Source organism: Hypanus sabinus, chromosome 17, assembly GCF_030144855.1.
Source record: "Hypanus sabinus isolate sHypSab1 chromosome 17, sHypSab1.hap1, whole genome shotgun sequence".
Taxonomy (NCBI): Eukaryota; Metazoa; Chordata; class Chondrichthyes; order Myliobatiformes; family Dasyatidae; genus Hypanus; species Hypanus sabinus.
Genome location: NC_082722.1, coordinates 35796119 through 35821803, shown reverse-complemented (window position 1 = coordinate 35821803; position 25685 = coordinate 35796119). Strand labels below are relative to the sequence as shown.

The 25685-nt window shown below is 38.7% G+C and overlaps 1 protein-coding gene and 1 long non-coding RNA gene across 9 annotated transcripts in view; one reads left to right on the top strand and one right to left on the bottom strand.

Annotated features, from left to right (window-relative positions):
• Positions 1-25685, top strand: part of rbl2 (retinoblastoma-like 2 (p130)) — a 121432-nt gene that overhangs the window by 12225 nt on the left and 83522 nt on the right. Inside the window, exon 1 of one of the 8 annotated variants that reach the window (XM_059992838.1) lies at positions 13657-14255. The exons of the other annotated variants lie outside the window; for them this stretch is intronic. The gene's annotated coding sequence lies outside the window, so the exon portion shown is untranslated. Of the gene's footprint in view, positions 1-13656; positions 14256-25685 lie in introns of those variants that run through there. 8 annotated transcript variants of the gene reach the window in all.
• On the bottom strand, positions 186-25644 carry LOC132406822 (uncharacterized). Its single transcript, XR_009516255.1, has 3 exons — positions 25557-25644; positions 20376-20451; positions 186-9416 (listed from the first exon to the last, which is right to left on the bottom strand). It is a non-coding gene; the product is annotated as an uncharacterized LOC132406822 (long non-coding RNA).

Genomic DNA, 25685 nt, shown 5'->3' with positions numbered 1-25685 from the left:
AATGGAATGGTTTTATTTTGTAAGCTGCCCATAGTTTATTAGTAGAATTTGTTTTTTATTATTGTATAAATATTTTGATGAAAGCTATCAGTTAAAGGAGATCTTTAACCTGTAGAACTGGAATCATACATGTTCTTGTTTATGCTGACTGCGTTAATTAAATGGCTGTTATCTTTATTGCTAAATATTTCATGCTTTTTACGTAAGCAGTCTGAAGTGTTTTCATTTCATTATCTAAATGTTCGATACAATTGCTAAAATGGTCATCTAAAGGCTGCAGATTTTAAATAGTCATTTTAAATAATCACATTCTCCATTAATAGATACTCTGACACGTTCAGTTTGTGTCAGGAATTGCATCTGGATCTTTATTGAAATTCAAAGCTGTGATGTGCTCATTGATCCACTGCATCTCTAAACTTTTGGCATTTCTCAATTTTTGGCAGGTGGTACATAGCGAAATTCTGGTGACTACTTTGAATAATTGTAAAGTCATCCAGATCCGCTCTTCTTGCATTTATTCTTCAGTGACAACATAAAATTTTGTGTACATAACCTATATGATTAGATGTAGCTGAGTGAATTAACAATAGTGCTTCTAGATTTTATTATTGTTCTTGTTTATATTATTGCTCCTGGTCTTCATTGGCGTCTGTGGCTTTCTTTAAAGATGCATTGTTGTTGCTAGATACATTGTCTGTATTGCTTGGATTAGAAGTTGTTTGGGTACATTTTAATGGTGTTATAAAAATGTCATATGTCATCTTAACACTGCTTTCAATGTTCCATCAATGTCATAATCTTTCCAAGGTTCCCAGAGAAGCATAGTTGTGTTTCCCTTGGTAAAGAATGCAATGTTAGTTTCGGTTATAATACTCTTGATTTATGATGATACCTTGCAGCTGCCACCACTTCAGTCCTGTAGGAAGTTGAAAAGCAAGACCTCCAGGGTAGTGATCTCTGGATTGCTGCCTGTGCCACGTACCTTTGAGGGTAAGAATAGGATGATTTGGCAGATGAATGCATGACTGAGAAACTGGTGCAGGGGACGGGTTTTCAGATTTCTAAGACATTGGGATCTCTCTAGGGAAGTTATGACCTGTATAAAAGGGAGGGTTTAAAACGGAACTAGAGAGGGACTAATAACTTTGTGGGCAGGTTAGCTAGAGCTGTCGGGAGGGTTTAAACTATATTGGTGAGTGATTGAAAACGGAGTGGTAGGGCTGAGGATAGGTTTCCAATCAGAGGCGGTGTGTAAGACTGTCAGGAAGGATAGGCAGGTGGTAGGGCAAAATTATACTCAGTGGGATGAGTTGCAGAGTAAAGCAGGAACAAAACCAAAAAAGGTAACAGATACATGACTGAAGGTGTTATATTTGAATACATGCAGTATATGGAATAAAGTAGATGATCGTGTAGTGAATTTAAGAGATCAGGAGGTATGCTGTTATGGGCTTCACTGAGTCATGGCTGAAAGATTATAGTTGGGAGCTTAACATCCAAGGATGCACATTGTATTGAAAGGATAGGCAAGTTGACAGAGGGAGTGGAATGGCTATGTTGGTTAAAATAAACAAAATCAAATCCTTAGAAAGGCGACATAGAATTGGAAGAAATAGAAATCTTGTGGGTAGAGTTAAGAAACTGCAAGAGTAAAAGACCCTGATGAGAGTTAAAACAGCCCCCACCCGCCGAACAAGAGCCAGAATATGGGCTACAAATTACAATGGGAGATAGAAAAGGCATGTCAAAAGAGCAATGTGATGATAATCATGGGGACTTCAATATGCAGGTCGATTGGGAAAATCAGATGCTGGATCTCAAGAGAAAGAATTTGTAGAATTTCTACAAGATGGATTTTTAGAGCAGCCACTAGGGGATCAGGTATTCTGGATTGGGTGTTGTGTAATGAACTGGATTTGATTAGGGAGCTTAAGGTAAAGGGACCCTGAGGAAGCAGTGATCACAATGTGATAGAATAGACCCTGCAGTTTCAGAGGGAGAATCTAAAGTCAGATGCATCAGTATTACAGTGGAATTAAGGGATTTACAGAGGCATGACAGAGGAGCTGGTCAGTGTTGATTGGAAGGGGATGCTAGCAGGGATGATGGCTGAGCAGCAGTGGCTGGACTTTTTTGGGAGCATTCAGAAGGCACAGGATAGATACATCCCAAAGAAGAAGTACTATTCTGAAGGCAGGATGATGTAGCCAAAGCTTACAATGAAAGTCAAGCCCAACAGAAAAGCAAAAGAGGGGGCATATAATAAAATAAGAATTGGTGGGTAATTAGAGGATTGGGAAACTTAAAAACTAACAGAAGGCAACTAAAAATGCCATACAGTGGGAAAGGATGAAATGTGAAGGTAAACTAGCCAAAAAATGTAAAAAGGATTACTAGAGGTTTTTTTAGATTATAAAGAGTAAAAGAGAGGCAAGAGAAGATATTGGACTTCTGGAAAATGATGTTGGAGAAGTAGGAATGGGGACAAAGAAATGGCGGATGAGCTGAATAAGTATTTTTTTATCAGTCTTCCCAGTGGAAGACACTAGCATTATGCCGGAAGTTGGAGTGTCGAAGTGAGTGCAATTGCTATTACTAGGGGGAAGGTATTTGGGAAGCTGAAAAGCCTGAAGGTATGTAAGCCACTTGGACCAGATGGACTATACCCCAGGGCTCTGAAAGAGGTAGCTGAAGTGATTGTGGAGGCATTAATGATCTTTCAAGAATCACTAAATTCTCGAACAAAACCGTAAGATGTAGGAGCAGAATTAGGCCATTTGGCTAATAGAGTCTGCTCCGTCATTTCATCATGGTTGATCCATTTCCCTCTCAAAGGGTAGTTGATATCTTCATGCTGCCAGAGGAAGTGGTGGGTTTAGATACAATTACTACATGTAGGAGCCATTTAGAATAGGCACTTGAATAGGCAAGGCATAGAAAAATACAGGCCTAATATGGGCAGATGAAGGTTGGAGTGAATGTGGTGAGCCAAAAGACCTATTTCTATTCTCTACATGTAACCCCCTGGGTCGCCTCAGGCTCGCTCAGCTCGTTCTTGTCTAGGGGGAGCAGCCTTCGGCCCCGCCAAACTGGGTAATCAGCTGGTGTGGATGCTGTGTGATGTCCCCGCCTCGCCCAAAAACAGACAGTACACCATATGCGATTAAATAAGTACAATTTATAAAGGTTACTATAACTAAGTGATTAATAACGATACAGTATATATGAAGAGAAAATTAAAGAAAAGGCGCCAAACTTATCAAAGTCCAAACCACTTCGTGCACAGCCGTTGGAGCTCAATTACTGAAGTCTTCTGGCCACCATTCGATCCCCTCCGAACTCCTCGACTCGCAGCTCGGGACCCTCCGAACTCCTCGACTCTCCAAACAGCTCAGGACCCTCCGAGTGGTCAACCAAGCACATCTAGCTTCATTCCCCCCCCCCCTCGGAGAATCTCCCGGCCTCGGACCCCCCTTTGGGGTCCGATCCTCGCCCAGCTTAGAGCATTGCGTCCTCTCTCTCGACCCCCTCGCGCCGATCTCCCCAAAAGCCCGTCAACAAAAGCTTACAGACTCAGAAGAAAGAACATTAATCCCCATTTGGTTTACAAAGGAATACCATTCTCGTTATCAGTAAATTAGCATTCCTGCTAGTTAACAAAAAGAAGAAACCCTCTTTACATACAATTCTCTAACTATATGACTAAATGATTTAATATTTACATTAAGTGGTGTAGCATTATTCAAATATATAAAAACTGGCAGAACAGGATACGGAGATTAAACTTCATTTCACAATAATTGAAGTTTTCTTTTGTTGGCCTCAGGTAGATTTCTACAGATAGACTCTTGTAACTCAATTTAGTACTCGGATAGTATTTATTTCTCGATCGCATGTTTCTACTTTTGATTATACACTTTGATGTTGGGATATTATTCCACTGAACTGTGCCACTTGCCTTGAAGATCAAATGGTCTACTTGCTCAGCCAATTAATGAAATGTTTGGGTACACTGAGCCACTGATATTTAACCTAATGGTTCCTGGATAGAAGTACTATTAATGTTTCACAGATTTCTGCCTCATACTGAAGCAATATAAGCACATTCAGTTTTGTATAAGCATATATAAAAACTTGCATTGGGATTTATTTTGTTATTGCACTGACTGTAGTGATTTCATAAATATGCAGACAATGTGAAGGCCTTATTCACACCTCTATTACCAGCAACAAAAAAGCCACTTAAAAAGAATTTCAAAGAGCTAAAGTGTTTCATGCTTTTTGTGGCAGACCTGAGAAATATTTAACATTCTAGTTATTTTTCCCCTTTTCAGTTCTGATTCCTCTGTATTAATGTTACCCCTTTGAAAAAACATTATTTTAATCAGATGTTAACACAATCATTAGTTGTTAAAGGATAAATTGTACTTTTCAGTTTGATACCAGTCAATGATATCTTTTTGCACAGAAATAGGAAATGGTATTGCAGATTAAATGAATTTCCAGTCGCAGAGGACCATTCTAAGGACAGGTAAAGAGAAAAAAGACAATGAAATACTAGCCTCATTAATTCATCTGCCCTCTTTGTGGACTGGTCATGATAGACACAATGAATATCTAATCTAATTGGGACATTGTTAAACTGAGCCCATAGTACTTGTAATTTCTTAGATTCATGGAGTAGCCTGTGGTCACCATGGGTTGAACAAACAAACTTGAAAAGGAACAGCTATTGCTTGTCTTAGCCTCCAGAAGTTTGGGAATCTTTGGTGCAGATGGAGGGGGAGCACTCTCCCATGGGACACTTCTCTTAACTGTCTGCTCAGGGCATGGCAGGTTCCCAGCATCACTAGTCCTATCCTGGCTTGTCAGTACTCATTGCTTGCTATTTTCGATACTGAAACACTTTGCCACCAAGAAATGAATTTAAATCACACTTTTTAAAAAAATGTTATTTTCAAATGGTTGACCCTATCTGACCCAAACCCAGGCTTCATTGCACAGCTTGGGTAAGTTTCAAGTAAAAAGGAAAAATAACTAATAAAATGGAATTAGCAAGGGTACCTCCCAGTCTGACAGATATATTGCTTCAGGCAGTCTTTGCAGCCAGAGATGGTATTACAGTTCTTGCTAGAGTTTTTGTTATTGTCTGTCTCTTCATCACAGTACATCTCTTCTCAGCCTCACGCCATTAGATTAACTTCAGTGGTCTTCAGATAATCACTAAGATGTAGAACATCATTAATGTTCCTTGGTCTTCATTGGTAAAGCGTTACTGCTGTTCATTCATTTTAGACAGGGTTATTGGTGTTAAGGGAAGATTTGCATTTGGTTCCATCTTGATATCAATTTTTGGGTCTCCTGAGGGTATTTGACGCACTGATAGATTCTGTTGTTAATCATCCTAGGTAATTGTGCTCTCTCTCTCTCTCTTTCTCTCTCATAGCCTAACTTATGCCAATATTTTTGTTGTAAGCACCAACAGTGTGTTTCCTTTTTGTTATGCCACTGCAGAATCTCTTGTATCCTGAACATACTGTACCTCATCCACAGTGTGGAAGATAGAATTTAGATGGATCCTTATCGACCCCATAAAATTCATTGAAGAATTATGAATAAAATCAAAGGTTTCCTCAAAATTCTCATGTATTTGCAAAAAAAAATGCTGTTGTTGAATTGGCACAATCAGAATTTCCAGACTATGTAAGCACTTCTAGTTGACAAAAATATTACTGGGGGGGGGGGAATATTTGGTTGCATAACTATAATTTTGCTGATATTTATGTATTCTGAAGTAAGTATTTTGATGCTAAATGAGGGTGATGTTTAGATTAGATTTAATTCAGCTTCCTCCGACATTAAAATTTTAAACCTTATCTATATTAATTTTTTGTGTTATTCTCATAGTGGCAGGCTATTTCTCTCTCCAAAAGAGGGAGTCCAAGAACTTTCCCTCTATATTTACTGGCATAATTGACATCAAGACTTTTGCCATCAACATCTTGGATGTCACCATTGATCAGACTATTGGCTGAACCAGTCCACAAACAGTGGTTACGAGACCGGTTGTGACAAGGCAGAAAGCCTCATCTGCTGGTCAGCAATAAGGTATGGATCAGGACCATGATGGAATACTCTCCATTTAGGTGAATTGGTATAACTCTAATAATATTCAAAAAGCTTGATGCCATTCATGAAAAATTTGCCACTTTAAATAACCATTTCTCCCCACCCCCAACCACAGATACACCATGGTTACAGTGCTCATCATGCACTAAACAAACTACAGTTATTTTAACATTTCCAAACCCATGAATCCTACCATCAAACAATTGATGCGATGCAAACCACCTCCTGATTGTTCCCCTTCAAGTCGAGCATCTTAGTGCATCAAAAAGCATTTTAGGTGAAATATGTCTGTCCACAATTTTTCAAGTTTTGAAAGTCATATGTTTAAAATTTGTGGCATGGATTTTGACCTCTGTGCTAATATTTACCTTCTGCTTTCTTTTGGCATTCTCAGAATTGTTATCCTCTATTATATTGAACTATGATAGGATTGTCATCATTGGTGATTTCAGTGTTCATATTAATAATCTCTCAAATGTGAACTCCATGGCAGCTGAATCCATGAACTTGATCTTACCCAGCATGTCACTGAGCACACTGTCCACTTGGAAATACACTCGACCTAGTAGTGACAATTTATCTATCGACACAATAGGTCTACAGTGGATGCAATTTCCCTGGCTTTTCACTCAGCCTTGGATCACCTGGACAATAGAAATATTACCAGGTTGTTGTTTATTGATTACAGCTCAGCATTCAACACCATCATATCTTCAATACTAATCAACAAGCTTCAAAACTTGGGCCTTTGTATCTTCTTCTGCAACTGGACCCCAGTCAGTGCAGATTGGAAATACATCTCCTCCTTGCTGATAATCAACACTGGTGCACCTCAAGTATGTGTGCTTAGCCCACTGTTCTACTCTCCCTCTACACCCACGACTGTGAGGCTAGGCACAGCTCAAATGCCAACTACGAATTTGCCGACAGCACAACTACTGTTGCAGAATTTTAGATGGTGACAAGAAAGCATGCAGGAGTGAGATAGATCAGCTAGTTGAGTAGTGTCCAAACACCAAAGTTGCACTCAACGTCAGGAAGAACAAGGAATTGATTGTGGATTTCAGGAAGTGGAAGTTGAGGGAGATATGCACTAGTCCACATGAAGGGATCAGCAGTGGAAAGGGTGAGCAATTTCATGTTCTTGGGTATCAACATTTCTGAAGATCTTTTGATGGGAATAGGCAGCTTAAATGATTCAGCACAGACTTATTGGGCCAAGTGATCTGTTTCTGCTGTGTTTTTCTATGACTGACTGTCCCGGGTGCAGCATATTGATGCAATTACAAAGAAGGCATGGCAGCGGCGATATTTGATTAGGAGTTTGAGGAGATTTGGTATGTCAGCAAAGACTCTCACAAATTTCTACATATATACCTTGGAGAGCATTGTAATTACTTACATCACCTTCTGGTATGGAGGGGCCACTGCACAGCATTGGAAAAAGTTGCAGAAAATCGCAAACTCGGTGAGCTCCATCATGGGCAGTAGCATCCCCAGCATCAAGGATATCCTCAAAGGGAGATGCATGAAAAAGGTAACACCTGTCATTAAGGACTCCCATCAAGCAGGACATGCCCCCTTCTCATTGCTTCCATCAAAGAGGAGATATAGGAGCCTGAAGATACACATCAACAGTTATTTTCTTCTCTTACGCCATCAGATTCTGAAAGGACAATGATCTTTGTACTCTACCTCACTATTTTTCTCTCTTATTTTACACTACTCATCTAGCATATTTTATATATTTTGTAATTTATAGTTTTAAAAAAATATTATGTATTACAATGTACTGCTGAGACAAAACAACATAATTCACAGCATATGTCAATGGCATTAAAACTGATTCTGATTTATTAATGTTTCTCTGTCTGATACCACTATCCCTGATCATGTTTGTGTACTTTTTGATGCCCTTCTTCCTGTAATCGAGTCTACAAAAGAAATTACTTTAAAAATGGTCTCTCGATGTTGCAACACAACTTAAATTCTTTGAGCTGGCTAGTTTATCTGACCCATGAGACCTAAACTGCTCAGTAAGTGATTCTTTCACGATAAGTTGACCAATTTATGTATTAAACACTGTGGCCACTAAGGGTTAAAAAGAAATCACAGTAAAACCTCACCATGGTTAAACAATACTGTACGCGAGCTACATATCATGCAGAGTAGCTGAGAGAAAACGGAGGAAAGTTGGGCTAGAAGTCCACCATAATATTTTTAAGGAAGGCCTAGCCTCCCTTAACGCTGCTATGCATTCTGCAAAAAGAGTCCACCTTTCCAAGATGTTACAGAGAGTAGTGGTCATTCAAGAATGTTGTTCTCATTTATAAACCAACTGTTGACCCTGCCCCAACCTATAATGTCCTCAGTCAAGCATCTGCCACAGAATGTGATGAATTCACAATATTTTTTAATAACAAAGTGACTTCCATTAAGGGGAGTGTAGTTACAGATACCTGTAAACTCTATTACCAGCCTTGTATAAAGGTGACAATCATGACAAAATTTACAAGTATTTCCAATTCAGAATCCAATAAGATTATAACAAAGAGTAAAGTGTCTACTTACTGTCTCGACCCTGTCCCTACCAAACATTTTAAGGACTCTTTTTAATTCTGTTAGAAAAAACATTAACACATTGCTTGAAACAGGAGTTTCTCCAGAATTCTTCAACATTGTGGCTATCAAATCCCTACTTAAAAAAGCCAAACATTCATAGTGAGGTACTACCTTACTACAGTCCTATATTAAATCTTCTCTTCTTGGGCGAGTTACTCAAGTAAGTCATTTTCAGCCAACTCAACAGCTTTCTGAATGGGAACAATATTCTAGAAAAGTTTCAGCTAGATTTCTGAGCAAATCACAGCACAGAAACTGCCTTTACCAAAATTGTCAACAACCTTGGGCTCAGCACTGATGACAACAGGGTCTCACCTCTAATTCTCCTAGATCTGAGTGCTGCCTTTGCCACAATTGACTGCAACATTCGCCTAGATTGCCCCGAGAACTGGGTTGGCTTCTTTGGTAGCACGAATAATTGGTTTTTCTGATATAAAAGAGAGAGTTTTTATGTCAGTCTTGGAGAATATTTTTCTAAGAGATATAATGTACCTTTTGGTGTTGCTCAGGGAAGCTGTCTTGGTCTCCTACTCTTTTTATAAATGAGGGAGACATCATTAGAGAGAATAAACTTGATTTCCACAGTTATGCTGTTGGTGCACAATTGTATATCTTGTTGGAGCCTGACGATGATAACACCCTGTCTTTGACTTCTGATGAGGCTGCAATAAACAAATGGATGAGCAATAATTTCCTAAAACTAAATGAAGTTTAAACTGTAGTACTTTTAATTTGCTCCCAAAGCCAAAAGAGATAAACTTCTGGACAAAGTTGGGAGCTTGACTCTTACTTGTAAAATCATAAGTAACTAGTTATCCTTGATTCAGATATGAATTTTAAATCCCACATAAAACAATGAGCCCAGCAGCATTTGTATACTTAAGAGGTATTGCATAGGTATATTTGTTTCTGTCATGTAATGATGCTGAAAAGCTAATTCACACCTTTATATTGACTGGACTAGATTATTGCAGTGTCCTTCCAAAGCCATCTATTGACAACTTCAACTCATACAGAACGCAGCTGCTAGACTTTTAGCTAAAACCAGGATAAAGGAGCATATTTCTCTCATTCTAACTATTCTACATTAGCTTCCTGTATCTTTTTAGAATTGCTTTTAAAGTTATCTTACTTGTTTTTAAAACTCTCATTAGTCTGGGACCAGTATACATTAGAGAATCTCTTGTTTGCTCAAGCTCTTGGGTCTTCCGCTAGTCTCTTAAATTTAAACAATCTCCCTTAAAAGATATTTGTCAGGTCATCTTTTTTGAACTATGTTCCTAAACTGTGGAACTCAATAACTGAAACTGTAAGAGCTGCAGACTCAGTTGATACTTTTAAAAACCAGCTCAAAGCCTATGTATTTAACTTTGCTTTTAACTAAGATCATTCTGTCTTTTATTTTCATGTTTGCACTTCACACCATTGTAAAACACTTTGAACTAATCATTTGTATGAAAAGTGATCTATAAATAAATTATTATAAAAATTTAAAATCTTTTTTCTCAGGTCAAGCTGTTAAAGCTTGAGGTGCGGGCATAGCCGAGCATACTCATTTCTCAATTGCTAGGAACTTTCGGAGTATTCCAAGCTGAAGGGTCTCAGCCAGAAACATCGACTGTACTCTTCTCCATAGATGCTGCCTGGCCTGCTGAGTTCTTTCAGCATTTTATGTGTTACTTGGATTTCCAGTATCTGCAGATTTTCTCTTGTTTGTGTTCAGACGATTCTAGTGGTATTTAGTACGGTGGCTTTCTGGAGATTTGCATAGATATTGCTGTGTAGCCCTAATTGTTTAATGCTATTGTGTAGTGTCTTTACAATCAGGACAATGTATACCCTGTTCATGTTCCAAAGACTTTCAATTTCCTCTTTTTAATTCAGCATATTTCTGGTGTTTTTCACTTGTTGATTTCTATAAGTAATGCATATAAGTAATGGCTATATCTATTAAGTAAGTTGTTCTTGTTTGTTTATCCTGTATTATTGTATCTGGACAGTCATTATAGATGGTCTTATCTGTAATAAATTGGTTGTCATCTGATTTGTGTGATTCTGACTCTAAAAATGTTTCAGGCTTGGATCTTTTGTAAATTTTTTGTATTTTTTGTATCAGGCTTGTAAGATATGATTTCGTTAGTGAGTTTGTAGTTTAAAGCAAGATTTTGGTGAATGATACTTGCCACTGGATTGTGCCTGTGTAAGTTATCAGATTGAGTTAAACTGCTGCAGGATCCTGTAATGTTTGTGGTTTTTCTTGGCATTTTCTGTATTTATCATAAGACCATAAGAAATAGGAGCAGAATTAGGCTACCTTGAATTTCTTGGTCTTTTATTATATATTATTATTATTATTATTATTATGATTATTATTATTTCTCACATCTTGGCGTTCTCTAACCCACAATGCTGTAGGATTACCTTTATCAAAAATACTGCAGCTTTTCTGGCAGATGTTTTGTTAGCTCCCTCTCAAGAGCCATGAGGTTTGGACAATCAATTCCAGTCTTGTCAATGATGACAAAATCATATTAAGTGAAGGAGGAAATCCCATTATAACAGATGAGAGAGCATAATTAAAGAGTCATTTTGATAGATGGTATAGGTAGGTAGGAACAGAAATTTATAAAGTCAGTATAAAATTAAAATAGGAACTAATTACTTTTGTGTACTCTCTTACAACTCTAACCTGAAGTAATATAATTCCATGAAAGGGTGAGGTAACTTGGTCCCTTCTATAAAGTTACAATACCATTAGATTCCTAAATTGTTTCCTGGTGGAGATTTCTGTGCTATCCATGATCTACTTCAGCCTACTGAGTAATTCTCCCCAACCTTGCATTCCTGTCCATATCTTTCATTCCATCAGTTCTTAGTTGATTGTTTACTCTCTGCTGCTCCTTATTAAATGGGTCATTTGATCTTATTGTCCTTGTCCTTTACTCTTCTTTCGTAACCCTTATGCCATATTACCTTTCTGCCTGTCTTTAAATACACTGAAGGAACCTGCCTCTTTGCCCAACTTCCTCCTTCAGGCCAAATTTCTTTGTATTCTGCTGCAGTAGCCCAGATGATAGGTGAAATTATCTAACCAAAACTTTTCTTTCAGCCGTCCAGTTTAAAGCATTTTAAAGACCATTCACAGGTTCAAGGACATTTTCAATGCCTTCTTGCTACAGTTGGAAGTTCCCACCTGCTTCAAAAGTGTAACAGTTATACCCGTGCCCAAGAAGAGAAGCATGAGCTGCCTTAATGACTATTGTCCAATAGCACTCACATTTATAGTAATGAAATGCTTTGAGGGTTGGTTATAACTAGAGTAAGGACCTGGACCCACTGCAATTTGCCTATTGCAACAATAGGTTTACGGCAGATGCGATCTCAATGGCTCTCCATGTGGCCTTGGACCACCTGGACAATACAAATACCTATGTCACGATGCTGCTTATTAATTATAGCTCAGCATTAAACTCTATCATTCCTATAGTCCTGATTGAAAAGCTACAGAACCTAGTCCTCTGCAACTGGATTCTTGACTTCCTACCCACAAATGTGTGGATTGGGAATAACATCTTCAGTTTGTTGACAATCAACACTGGCGCACCACAGGAATCTATGCTTGACCCACTACTCTACTCTGTCAACACACATGACTGTGTGGCTAGGCATTGCTCAAACAGCATCTATAAGTTTGCTGATGATATAACGATTGTTGATAGAATCTCAGATGGTGACAAGAGGGTGTACAGGGGCAAGATGCACGTTAGTTGCGTGGTGTCATAGCAACAACCTTGCACTCAACATTAGTAAGACCAATGAGCTGATTTGTGGACTTCAGAAAGGGTAAGATGGGGGGATGCAAGTCAATCCTCATAGAGAGATAAGAAGTGGAGAGAGTGAACAATTTCAAGTTCAATTGAGGACCTAACCTGGTCACAACATATTAGTGCAGCTATAAAGAAAGCAAGAGAGTAACTATATTTCTTTAGGAGCTTTAGGAGATTTGGTTTGTCATGGCATTTGACTGGCTGATCACTGTCTCGTATGTGGTGGGGGGGGGGCAACTGCACAAGATCAAAGTAAGTTGCAGACAGTTGTAAAATTATTCAACTTCACCGTGGGTACTAGGCTCTGTAGTATCCAAGACATCATCAAGGAGTGGTGCCTCATTAAGGAGCCCCACCACCCAGACCATGGCTTGTTCTCATTATTACCATCAGGAAGGGAGGTACAGAAGCCTGAAGCACACTCAGCGAATCAGGAACATCTTCTTCCTCTCTGCCATCTGATTTCTAAATGGATATTGAACCTATGAACAGTATAATATACATATATAGTTACTGTAATTCAATTTTCTTCTATATTTATCATGTATTGCATTGTACTGCTGCTGCAAAGTTAACAAATTTCACAACATATTCCTAATTCTGATGTTTGAGTGCTCAAAGTAAATAGAAAATTTATTCAGTGAAGGTGGTTCTAAACCTTTCTTATTAAGTAGAGTTTGAGGACAACTAACTCGCAATATGTGAGGTTTCAACTTGGCCTCAACAAAATTCAGCATTCAGTCATTTTGATTTGTCTTTCCCAGGAGACTGCAGGGTTCTGGGCGTGGAGGTAGAAAAATATGTAATAGTTGGTACATATAAATTAAATATGTTATCATGAATTTGGCTTGATGGAGAAGTTTGTCATTTCCTTTTGTATGCATTTAGTAATGTTTGGAATGGAGGCAACCATTCACATCTTTGCTATGGGACAGGCGAACGGAGAATCATGTTGCTTTGTGCACTCTATAATGCAGCTAGTTGTTCCACTTCGCTGCTTTGCTGAATGAACAACTGCTATTGATGTCCAAAGTAAATCTTGATTGCAGTTTTTAAAAGTTGCTTAGTTTAAACAGTGATTCTGATTCTGATACCGTTTGTAATATTGTTCCAAAAAGGTGAAGTTTTTAAAATTTAAAAACTGTTTATTTAGCATTCAGCAAGGATTATCAGTTTGTAGTGAATTCCTTTAAAAAAAAATTAATTGCCATCCCAACAACATGGCTACAGGGTTTAGAATATCACACTCTTATTGACTTTGGATTTGAGGAGCCAACTTTTGGCTGAAATTGCAGCCGAAGACTTAATTGCACAATCAGTACCATTTGCCAGATACTTTGCTTCAGTTTAAGCAGACTCCAGCTGGGACTCTCGAAGCACAGGCAGTATTTGGTCATGTTGGAACTTGGATGGACTCCTCAGCGATGGTTAATTGTATCTACAGAGATTTGTATCGACCTGTGCAAGCTTGCTTGCTTCCTCCTCAGAGTTCAACCAGTCATAGGCTTCAGTGAAAGGCTGAGCTACTCTTTTAACTTTTTCCGCTTTACTGTTGAATCGCTAAAGTTTTTCAAGATCTGGTTTGTAAGAGAAGTTGGAGCCATAAGCCAAGTTCATTGCATTTAATATCCTACAGGGGCTGCAGTCAATTCATGACAGTTCATGATTGCTGAGGTAAGAAAATTTATTTTCAAGTTTGCAGAAAATATACAATATGTACCTCAACTATTTGTAACACATTTTATAACTGCTCGTTTTTACGGAGTTGGTGATTGAAATACCTTTGAAAGGATTTACCGCATTTTTGGGGATATTAAGGAAATGATTGTGCTTAGACTGGAATTATTTTTTGAAAAACCAAAAGCCCATTTAGATGTGAACATTCACAAATCAAAGAGGTTTGCACTGGAAAAGCAATAATCTTTTGTATATAACCTGCATGTTGGGGCTTGCAAAGCACCAATATCACTATGTAATATGTTAGATTTTTGCAACTTCAATTACATAGTGAGGATTTCTTAAGTTGACTTTGAGTAAATTCTTTACCTCGGCTTTAAGTGTGTTTTGCATTTTCAATTAAATCTTGTTTGAGTTGAAGCAGGCAAAAAGGAAAACCCACAGCACAAGGAGAATTAGTTTAAAAACAAAGCCAACATATTTTCTTATTTATGCATCTGAGAATAAGTCAGGTAGTAACATCTTTTAAAATCATTAGCCAAGCACTACTTGTGGGGGGGGGGGGGTGGAGATTGAAGAAATGAAAGACTTCTAATCATAGAATTCCTGCTGATATTAACTGCAAATTAAATAAACATGATAGTTATTCAGTTATTCACTTTCAATTTTTCTGAAGATTTTTGGACAGTTGCCAAATCTTCATAATAAGCATGTGTAAATTATAATAAAGCTCAGTGCTGGGCATTGCAGTACAGCTGTGAAAACATACACCTCAAGACTCCAATAACTTAAACTGTAGCAGTTAAGTGTTAAATTATTTTCTCCTGTTCTCTTGAAGAGAAAGGGAATAAGTTTTAGAAGTTTTAGAAATAAAAGATTGTTGTTTTAAAACTTGAATTTTTATGCATACAACTAGTTAGTTAAAAATTTAAAAGATAATGGTTTTAGCATTGGCCTCTTTTCTGATGATTCCCAAATCTATTTCATTTATCTTCTATTATCCTATATACAGTATATTATTGCATGATGCAACATACTGGAGTTGTGGACTAATAGCTATCATTGTTGATCAGTTAGTCAATAGACTGAGACTTGACTGAAGGAAAACAAGAGGCAAAAAGATTTGGGAACCTTTTGGTTAGGGAGAGTTTTTGATTACTCTTTGCAGTGCCGTGGACCCTTATAACAACTCTAATCTACATATGTCAGTCATTGGTTATCTCTGAGCATCTCCTTTTAAACCTACTGATTCAGCATCAAGATTCATTAAATAGTTCTATATAAAACAAAAACCCCTTGCGAGATGTTAGAGAATTAAGTAAGAAGCTTGCTTAAGCTTAATATTGAAAACATGCCTTCTCTTGTATGATTTTAAAATAATGTAAAATTTCACCTTTATTCACATCCAGATTTAATGATAGCTTTTCTTCCTCCACTTCCCCATTTATTTTTCCCCAGGCTTTCTTACATCCTCAAGGGCTAGCATGTCATCTGTTCATGGAATTTTTCAAATATTATTTGCTGCCAGCTCTTAGTTGAAATATACCAACATTTTTGTGAAATCAATTATGATTAGACTAAGTAACAATCTCTTTATTGAACATCTTGAACTCTGGAAAGAAACTGGGAAGGAAGAAGATGAATTTTGTAACATGTGTCAATGGCTTCCAGGGTTTATTTTCCTTCCCAGTCCTGTGACTGAGTTAGTTGACTGGATTCTAGTGTCGGCTTTGTATTTTGCAATCTATCTGTGAACATACAGTAGTTTTAATGGCACTCTGGAACTACAGCTTAACTACTCATAATTTTTCTTTCCACTTTAAATACTTCTGATAAGTTCATAACCTTAGGAATGTGAAATTGTTTAACACCATTTTTCTTGTGCTATTAAGAGAGCTCTCTGTGACATTCCAATGTTGTGTGTGATAGCTGCATAAAGAATGAGAACATCAGTTGTTGTGAAATTTCCAGAATCATCTTGTCAGGTTTCTCTTTGGTGAAATTGGCAGGGTCAGTTTCAGTGCAGTTTCTTGTTGATGTGCTACAGATTTTTAACATGGTCAGCCTGTGATCTTTGTCACAATTTCTGCAAGGAGATGGTGATAAATAAAAAGATGTTTATATTCTATCAAGATAAAAGTAACACTATTGCCAATGAATATATACTGCAGTGATAGGAAAGAATGAGAAATGCAGGATCTGCACTGGCTGGTGAAGAAGAGTGCTCCTGGCAATCATGCTCTTTGTGTAGAGCTACTGGCAGGAAGTTCTGCGGAGGTACCTATGGGACGTGAATGCAACCTCTGAATACATGAATTTTGGGGAAGCCTGCAATATGCACAAATGCTTATGCCCAGTTTTCTTCCACCCAAATGAAATCCTCAACAACTACTGCAAAACTTCTTTATTCTGGATAAAAGGGCAACACTGATTTTGATTCCCCCCTCTGGATTGTGCAAACTAATTTCTAGGCCTTTATTCTTATCCAGCAAGTAAATCATTTATTTTGAAAGTATAATAGAGCTAATTTGAAAAGTTAATGAACTGTTTCAGACTGGTGTGCTATTGACTATAAAGTGAATTATTCCACACATGGTAAGGTTTTGAACAGCTAACTGAATTCCACTAAAAAATATTGTAATATAGTCAGCAATGACCTTGACAACCAAATCAAACACATTGTTGAAAGCTTAAAAACTTTGCAATTATTTAAACACTAAAGCTCTTCATTGATGGAGGTTGTAGAGATGTGTAATAATTTGTTCTCAGATGAAGGTTGCAGTTACCTTCAGTGATTCCTTAAATTTAAATCTGGACATTCAAAATCACTGTTTTGATTACATTTGCTAGTGTAATATTGGCTTTCTTGGTGAACAGGATTATCTAGAAACTGACCTTGTAAGGGAACCCATTGGCAACTTCTGCAAGTAGATAATTAATAACCCAAAAAAACTTGTTAATGGTATTCAGTCGCAAATTTTAAGATGATAAAAAGGGGTTTTGCTCAGGTTATTCATCTTTCACTGGAAAATGTTACAGTGGATCAACATTATTGGGCCTGAATTTTCTGGAAATTTTCAACATAGTTATGACATATTTGTTGTTGCTGCTTTTATCGCTTTGAAGAAATGGCATAGAATCATGGTGTATGTCCATGCTACAATTTTGCATTTCTCAATAAAGACTATCACCACAGAAGGACGAAGTCATATCATGTTGCTTGCTCCGTTCACTCCAATCTTTTAAAATTGATCGTAACATCTAACTTACTGAATTAATGGTGTGGTTTCTGTTGTTAGACCATATAATGTGATCAGCTTTTCATGCTTGCAGTAGTCAGTGCTGGTATTTTTGAATTTTTTTTTATTTTTGGATTGTACAGCTTTAACATTGTGTAGTGTCACTGGGACAGAGTGATAGCTAACAGAAGTTGCACATTCCAGTTGGAGCAGGATGCCACAAATAACAATTTGATTGTGGCTTTATTTTAATAATTAATCCTGTAAGTTATAACTACCATTATTGGTGCTGATTTATAATGTGCTTATTTACACCTAATTAAAATCCAGGCATGAGACTTGAAATAGTGCAGGAACTTCAGATATTTGAATATTGAAGACAGAAGCCCCCTTTTTTTTGCTGTTAGTGTAGTATAAATGTAAAAAGGGTGTTTTTCTTGATTTGATCATTTTTAAAATTTCAAATACTTTTTTTAAACTCGAGCTTATGTGTTATCATATTACAATGGATTTCTTTGGCTGCTTGTAGTGCCTGTGCTTATTTGTCTCTGTTTTCTGAGATTCATTTAAACAACTAGTTTCAGTGAATTTGGAATATATGAACCATTGGAAAGGTGTTGTGGTTTATGTTATGGTATGCTCCACTTACAATGCCGATACAGAGCGAACCAAGGTGCCATGGATGCATGAGCCAGGAATGGAAAATGACACTGATACTGAGATAGATTTTGAACCCTTCTCATCTGATGACTCAATCTGAGTTAAATGACCTGGCCAGAGATTTGGGTTTGTCGAAGGCAGAAGCAGAGTTACTGGGTTCAAGACTGCAAGGTTAGAACCTGCTATCATCAAGCACAAAAATTTCCGTGAACGATTTTGATATTTAAGACGGATGTTTCCCTGAGTAACTGATGCCAGGATTAAGGAGGTATTTTTGTTGACCCACAAATCAAACAGGTCATCTATGACAGGCAATTCAAAGAACACTTCTAGTGGGACTGGAGAAAATCACATGGAAGGCATTCAAGGATATTGTTGAAAATTTTCTTGGGAACTGCAGAGCATCAAACTGTGCAGCTGGTTGACAACATGCTTTAACATACAAAACCATGAAGTGCCACATGTTGCTAAAGATTAATTTTCTGCATTCCCATCTAGACTTCTTCCATGGAAATCTTGGTACTGTCAGTGACAAGTATAGAGAAGGGCTTTACCAGGACATTCCAGTCATGGAGAAGCGGTATCAGGGCAACTGGAATCCATCAATACTGGCTGCTTATTGTTGAACACTTAAGCGAGAAGCCTCAGATATGGAGTGCAAATGAAAATCATCAACACAACATTTTTAGCTTAGTTGAACCATTGCGAAGCGTCAGCACTGTTATGTAATTAAGCACATTATATTTATAAAAGTTAATTTCTTGCTTTTCCAAATCCCTACCTGATACAAGTACTGTAAAATTTTATTTGTGTTCAGCTTCAAGCAGCCTATCATAAACAAAAACAAAAGAGGCAGCAATACTTTTGAAAAAATGTGTTGTTAAGTGTTAGTTGTGGATATGGGTGAAGAAATGGCAGATGGAATTTAACCCAGCCAAATGTGAAGTATTGCACTTTTGGAGATCAAGTGTAAAAGAGATGGTACTGTTATTGACGTGACCCTTTACAGTGTTGATGTGCAGAGGCATGTTGGGGTCCAACTTGTAGTTCCCTGAACTTGGCTACACAGGTTGATAGAGTGGTAAATAATGTAGAGCAGGTTTGCCTTTATTAGTCAAGGAATCTAATCTAGGAGCTGGGGTGTTATATTGCAGCTATAAAACTTTGATTAGGTCACATCTGGAGTATTGCATGCAGTAGGACTGATATGGGGACTTTGGAGTCTGTGCCGCAGAGGTTTACCAGGATGCTGCCTGGATTAGATTGCAGGAGAGGTTAGGCAAATTTAGGTTGATTTTCTGGAAAGAGTGAAACTGAGTGGAGAGCTGATGGATATTTATCAAGGATCTACTTTTACCATATATATACTTACATGTTTTAGTAATCTACTTGTGGAGTGTTGATGCAACATGCTACAAAAAACAACATTCAACAATTATAAATAATAAAGTATTGGATGAAAATAATCCTGAAGTACAGATATGGAAGTACAAAAATTAAGAAAGGTATATAAAAGAGTAGGCAGCCAGTGTCTGTTTCCTGGGGATTTCTATAGGTATGAGGGAGAGCTGGTTCTGTAAATTTAAATTAGAATTACCAGACAACAGGCATTTAAGGTGAGAGGGGGTACATTCAATGGAGATGTGTGGAGCATCATTTTTTTACACAGAGTGTTGTGGGTGCCTGGAACGTACTACCTGGGGTGGCAGAAGTGGCAAATATGATAGAAATATTCAAGAGGCTCTTAGGTAGGACCATGAGTGTGCAGGAACTGGAAGAATAAGGAAATTATGCAGACAGAAGGCTTGGTTTAGTTGGACATTTGATTACTCACTTCATTACGGGCTAAACGGCCTGTTTCTCTGATGTATTGTTCTAAGTCTGAATGCAGGTGCTAATAGACTCCTATACCAAAGAGATATCCAGCTGGTAAAATATGTACATGGTCGCAGTAAGTGAGATTCAGAGATCATAGCCTATCGCACATTCCTTTCGTGATGATTGTGGGAAGGAAATTTGGTAAGATTGGGGGCTGTGTATGGGGCTTGAGAAACCTAGGAATAGGAGGGGAAGTTTGTGAACCAGATGACTGAGTGGATGGGTTTGATGAGGGAAGATGTCAAGTGCAGATAATAGTTGTCTCTGGGTATAATACTTAGCATGCCATGATTGTATGTTGTACCTTAGAGTAGGGGAAGATGAGGACTGCAGTACTCACAAGAAGGTGTGCCAATGATGGAAATCCGGAGCAACACACACAAAATGCTGGAGGATCTCAGCATGTCAGGCAGCATCTATGGAAATAAATAAACCATCAACATTTCAGGCTGAGACCCTTCTTCAGGACTGAAATGCAAGAGGGAAGATGTTAGAATAAAAATGTGGGTGAGGGGAAGGAGGCTGACTAGAAGGTGATACGTGAAGCTAAGTGGGTGGGAAAGGTAAAGAGCTGGAGAAGAAGGAATCTGATAGGAGAGGAGAATGGAACATAGGAGAAAGGGAAGAAGGAAGGGATCAAAGGGAAATTAATAGGCAAGTGAGAAGAGGTAAAAGGCCAGAGTGGGGAATAGAAGAGGGGAGTGGAAGGGGAAAAAAATTACTGGAAGGATAAATCAATATTCATGCCATCAGGTTGGATGCTACTGTATCTGAATGGAATATAAAGTGTTGCTCTTCCACCCTGAGGATGGCCTCAACTTAGCACAAGAGGAGGCCTTGGACTGACATGTCAGAATGGGAATGAGATTCGGAATTAAAATTTAGCCAGCAGGAAGTTCCACTTTTGCCAGATGGAGCGGAGGTGCTCAATGAAGTAGTCTCCCAATCTCACCAGTGCAGAGGAAGCCACATTGGGAGCACTGGACACAAGAGATGACCCCAGCAGATTTGCAGTTGAAGTGTTGCCTCACCTGGAAGGACTGTTTGGGGCCCTGACTGGAGGTGAGGGAGGAGGTGAATGTGCCAGTAGGAGATTAATGGGGAGGAATGAATGGACAAGAGAGTCATGGAGGGAGCGATCCCGGCAGAAACTTGGGGGAGGAGTAAAGTTATGTTTAGTGGTAGGAGCCCTTTGGAGTTGGTGGAAGTTGCAGAGGATAATATGTTGGATGCGGAGGCTGATGGAGTGGTAGCTAAGGACAAGAGGAACTCATTACTTTTAATGCAGTGGGAAGATATTCATGAAATGGAGGAGATGCGGGTCAGGGCAGCATCAATAGTGGAGGAATGGAAACCCTGTTATTTGAAGAAGGCGTCTCTGATGTCCTGAAAAGGAAGATCGCATCCTGGGAACAGATGCAGCGGAGGCGAAGTAATTGAGAAAGGTGAATAGTACTTTTACAGGAGATGGGATGGGAAGAGTTAAAGTGCCAATAAAAAGTATTCGTCCCTGTCCCCCCCCCCCCCCCCCCGAAAGTTTTCATCTTTTATTGTTTACAGCATTGAATCACAGTGGACTTAATTTGGCATTTTTTGACACTGATCAACAGTAAAAGACTTGTGTCAAAGTGAAAACAGATCTCTACAAAGTGATCTAAATTAATTACAAATATAAAAGACAAAATAATTGATTGAAAGTATTAATATGACACACCAAATCATTACTAGTGCAACAAATCGATTTTAGAAGTCACATAATTAGTTAAAGGGAAATCACTGTGTGTATTCAAGGTGTTTCAATTGATTGTAGTAAAAGTACACGTATATCTGGAAGGTCCAACTGCTGGTGAGTCGGTGTCCTGGCAAAAACTACACCATGAAGACAAAAGAACACTCCAAGCAACTCCTTGAAAAGTCAGAGAATATCCCTTGGTATACAGTTAAGTCAATCATCAAGAAATGGCACAGCTCTAAATCTGCCTACAGCCGGCTTTCCTCAAAAACTAGGTGACAAAGGCCAGCAAAAAACCTATGACAGCTCGGGAGGAGTTACAAGTTTCAGTGGCTGAGATGGGAGAGACTGCATACACCATCTGTTGCCAGGGTGCTTCAGCAGTCGCAGCTTTATGGAAGAGTGGCAAAGGGAAAACCACTGTTGGAAAAATCTCACATGAAATTTTGGATAGAGTTTGCCAGAAGGCATCTGGGATACTCTGAAGTTAGTTGGAAGAAGGTTCTATGGTCTGATGAAACCACAATTGAGCTTTCTGACCATCAAACTAAACACTATGTAAGCCAAACACTGCACTTCAACAAAAACACACCATCCCTACCATGAAGCGTGATGGTGGCTGCATCATGCTGTGGGAATACTTCACTGCAGCAGGCCCTGGAAGGCTTGTGAAGGTAGAGGGTAAAATGAATGCAGCAAAATATAGGGATATTGGCACTGTATAGTCAAGATAACCGTGAGAATCTGTAGTTTATAAAAGGTGTCCTGTAATAATCGGGAAGTGCAACGACCATTCGCATAAGAGTCAGTTCAAGAGGTTGGCGTGTAGAGTGCTCAGGCCCAGTGAATGTGGGGAGAAGAGTCTGGTAGGAGTCATAAACTTGAGGAAAAGATATGAGGGAAAGCTGGTTCTGTAAGTTGCTTGCATGGGACCCATCTGAGCTGGATTCTTGGTATTAAGTTGGTACTGTCTTAGGAGGTTCTCTGTAGGGCATTCAGTTGCAGGCTTTAACTAATTTATGCATGAGTGCCCTTGAGAAGGAATTTCTCACTCGTGCCATTGAAAGGTGTTCAGACATATTGCACTCTGTTAAGAATGTCTTTACTGTCGTGAAATCTTGATCTTTTATGTGAAACATTCAGCAAGCCTGGTGTAAAGTCAAACATATTGTACAAAATATCCTGATCATCTTCCCTCTGGTCTCCCCAATCCCTCAACCTCACTATTTATACAGAGGAATCAGTACCCTCCAATGCATTGCCTGGTCTTGAGAGAGGAAATTCACACAGCACATTTTGAAATGGGCGTGTGGTGGGAGGTAGTGCAACAGTTGGCAGTGACAGCTATTTATCCCAACCATATCCACACCATTCTAGTACGGTGTTCAGGGGGCATAAGAACTTCTAGTCAAGTATTGGTGATCTTAAAACCAATTAATAAAAATAAAACAGCCAGTTTGGAGCTTGGTCTATGTTTTGAGCTTGTGCCTTTTCACATTTTTGGTTTTATTTCTAACCATTTAATTTTACCTACCATTCCATGAACTAAAGATTTTGTGCATGATTATTCATTCTGCTGGCAAATATAGCAAAAAAGCATGATGATGTCTCTATATGTTCAGTAGTAGCAAGGCCTGTCTTCGTCAGTGATAAATTCCCTTCATGCTATTTGTGGTCTTCTTAATTGCATTCACCAGCTTGGGAGAGATAACTTCTTGGCAACCGCAGTAAATTTTCTGTTCCAAAATTACATGGATGGGAGGGGTTTAGAGGTATATGGGGCAAATGCACGCAAATAGGTTTAGCTTGCTGGGCACCGTGGTTAACATGGGTGAGTTGGGTGGAGGGACCCACTTCAAATACAATCTTTAGAGTCATAAACTTGAATCATATTTGCATATTTATCTCTTTCATGCATATCTGTATTTCAAGTCTTTGTCCTTTTTAGTGTTTTTAAAATACAGGTAGTCCCCGAGTTACGAACGTCCGACTTATGGACAGCTCGTACTTATGAGCCGAGGAAGGAGAACGCTGTCCGCCATTTTAAGTCGGATCGCGACGCCGTCTGCCATTTTTAGTCATTGCAGTTGACACTGAGTTGAGTGTTTAACTTTGTATTTGGCTTAAATTTTTCCTAGTAAGATTCACCCTGACCCCCATCCCTCCGTTCCGGTCGGCTGGTGGCACACGCTGGGCTGGAGAACAGAGGTTCAATGCAGTGGCAGACCGCTCCCATGCCAGGTTGATGTTGAGCTTGCAACTTGACCTCATAAAAAAAAAACACTGCCATCTCCAGTTTAAATTCCCATGCGGAATATTGTGGAGGATCAAATACCCAAACCCCAGCACAGCCCCCACTTGTCCCATTTAACCTGTCTCAGTGCGGTGCAGTTTAGGACCCGGGGAATTTAGTGCTGTGGTCTTTAGGACCCAGAGGACCTCGGGAGCCGGCACAGGTCGGGACCCGCCGCCTGCAGTGTTTCTGTTTCTTTGACGGGAAGCGATTGCGATTGAAAATAAAGTACAAATAATAAAACATTTGGAAAGAGGTGAAAAGCCATCGGTCATTGGAAAAGCGTTAGGCTACAGTCAGTCAATGATCGGAACAATTTTAAAGGATAACGGATAAGGTAAGAATAATGGAGCATGTGAAAGGCCCTGCCCCAATGAAAGCTAAAATTATTACTAAGCAATGCAATGGGTTAATTATTGGAATACATACATTTCTTAAGTGTTTTATATGCATAGAAAGGTAAAATATATACTATATACTGTGACTAATAATAATGTTTGACTAATTGACTATATAATGTTTGACTAATTGACGCTGAGTAATACCGGATGTACTTGTTCCGACTTACATACAAATCCGACTTAAAGACGGACTCAGGAACGGAATTCATATGTAACCTGGGGACTACCTGTACCTCCATGATTTAAGCACAGTGCAGATTTCACACTAATACTTTACAAAGATACAATAACACTGGAGAGAATGATACAATAAACTGTGCAAATATAAAAAATGCAATAATAATAAATAAATAAGCAATAAATATTGAGAACATGAGATGAAAATTCCTTGAAAATGAGTCCATAGGCTGTGGGAACAGTTCAGTGATGGGGTGAGTGAATCTAGGTGAAGTTATTCCCTCTGGTTCAGGAGCCTGGTGGCTGAGGAGTAATAACTGGTTCTGAACTTGAAGGTGTGAGTCCTGAGATTTCTGTACCTTTTTCCTGATGGCAGCAGTGCGAAGAGAGCGTGGCCTAGTTGGTGGGGCTCCCTGATGATGGATGCTGCTTTCCTGTGACAATGCTCCATATATATGTGCTCAAGGATGAGGAGGCTTTACCCGTGATGGACAGGGCCATACCGACCACTTTGTGTAGGATTTTCCGTTCAAAGCATTTGTGTTTCTATCCAGGCTGCAATGCAGCCAGTCAATATTCTCTTCACCACACATTTATAGAAGTTTGTCACAATTTAGTGTCTCTAAAGAATAGAAATGTGAGCTGTTGCATTGCAGTGAGAGCATCAGGGTCCCTGGGACATTGGAGAAATTCCTTAAATGGTGAGTTTAAAGACTGATATTAAAAGTAAGGGAGTGACTGAAAAGGATGGTGAACAAAAGCCAAGTTTTATGTAAAAGGGAACAAGAATAATTGGCTTTGGAGGAAGAAAAAGGAACAGGAGTAATTGGGAGAAAGGAATGATGTGCTTGAAGGAAGCAGGGTGGAAAGAGATTTAATCAAGAGTTCTAGGCTAGTAATAATTAACTAGCTACTAACCTGACAATCAGGAAGTCAAGAAAGAGTGGAATGCTTAATCTCAAATAGACTTCGGGAAAATGAGAGCTGGGTGAAAATTGGATACGAAGTTGATAAAACTGTACTAGAGCTGGAACTAGTGCTGATACA